Source organism: Ovis canadensis, chromosome 1, assembly GCF_042477335.2.
Source record: "Ovis canadensis isolate MfBH-ARS-UI-01 breed Bighorn chromosome 1, ARS-UI_OviCan_v2, whole genome shotgun sequence".
NCBI classification, from domain to species: domain Eukaryota; kingdom Metazoa; phylum Chordata; class Mammalia; order Artiodactyla; family Bovidae; genus Ovis; species Ovis canadensis.
This window is the reverse complement of record NC_091245.1, coordinates 78,656,900-78,658,523: the sequence shown is the minus strand read 5'-3', so window position 1 is coordinate 78,658,523 and position 1,624 is coordinate 78,656,900.

Sequence of the window (1,624 nt, the reverse complement as noted above, 5' to 3'; positions counted from 1 at the left end):
GGGGATCTTCTCAACCCAGGGATCAAACCTGCATCTCTTTTTTGTCTTTGAGTCTCCTGCATTAGCTGGTGGGTTCTTTACTACTAGCGCCACCCGGGATGCCCCGGAGAGCATACCCATTCAGGTATCTTGAGCAGCAATATAGTACAGTAGTTATATGCACAGACTGTGGGGTCAGATATTCTGGATCTGAACACAAATTTGGTGGACTGAGTAATCTTAGATTAGATAGCAACTTCTTCAAACCTCAATTTCTTTATTTATAAAATGACGCATGTAATAGTACCTGTCTTACAGTGTTGTGTGAGGAAGAAATGAGATAAGATTTGGCATATAGTCAGTAAATGAAAATTATTAGTAGTTATTCTAATTCTCTTTTGGGTATAGGTCACTTTTTACCTCTCCCATTTAGGTATTTGATGTAAATCTGAATTGAGACAATATTATCAACTAATGGTGCCTGATTTGTTTTAGCATAATCATAAACACTAGACAAAAACTTACACTGAAATTTAAAAAGCTGTACAGTAAAGAGGTCCTGTGCCAGTCCTGTTGCTGGGAAAGCAATGGAATGGACAGGCAGGAACTGCCGCAGCCCGGAAACTCAGGTGTCAGACTGGCTCCAAAGAGCTTGAGTTACCACCCATAATGGGAGCTGTCAGCAGGGGAGTTATAAATAAATGTGGAATCTCCTCTCCCATTGGATTAAATTCAAAATATGCAATAGCAACTTGAATTAAGATATCTTTGCCAAAAAGAAATCAAAGAAAACAATGGACTTTGGAATTTTCTCTTGAAGTCAATTTCCCAAAGGGACTTTTTTTTTTTTTTTTTTGCTTGCTTGCTTACTAGCTTGTTACCTAAAAATGTCTCAATTCACAGAAAACAGTTAACAGGAAAAAAAAAATTATATTACCCCATATCTCAATGGCAATTCATAGAAGATGAGACCAGATAAGAAAACTGACTTTTTGTTTCAGTTTATCGAAAAGGTTTGTGTCCTGGATTATGAACTCGTGGATTCATTGAGCTTAAAGCCATGAGGGACCCTTGAAAGCACTCGGATACCTCCTCCATCTCCTCCACCTCCTCTTTCTTCTTCTTCTTCTCCTCCTCCTCCTACTTTCTCTTCTTCTCTTCCTTCTTCTTTTTCTCCTTCTCTTCCTTCTTTGCAGATGAAGAAACTAAGGCTTCCAAAAGAAGGAGAAGTTAGGTCCCCTGACTTGATCTAGTGCTTATTCAGTATGATTCTTCAGCTGTATGTTGCCTAGTCTTTCTTAAGAGTTCTACAGTTGCAAAGACCTTCACTCTGTCCAAAGATTTCAGAGCAGGATGCTAAAAACATGATAATATTGGTAAATTCCAATTTCTTTTTAAAGTATTTTTTAAAAAATGGAAAAGAACAAGCAATGGTTTTGAAACCCACACTAATGTCTCTTTCAAAGGGGTGAGTATTACATTTTAGTTGCTCAGGGCTGGGACTGCAGACATACATATGCTTTTTTATTTGGACTCTCAGGCCTTCTCAGACAAGATTTAATAAGATTTGTGTTTTGGTAGAACACAGAGGAAAGGAGGCGCAATTGTGATTTGAGGAGTCAGGCAAGGCTACAGTGATGCGGAC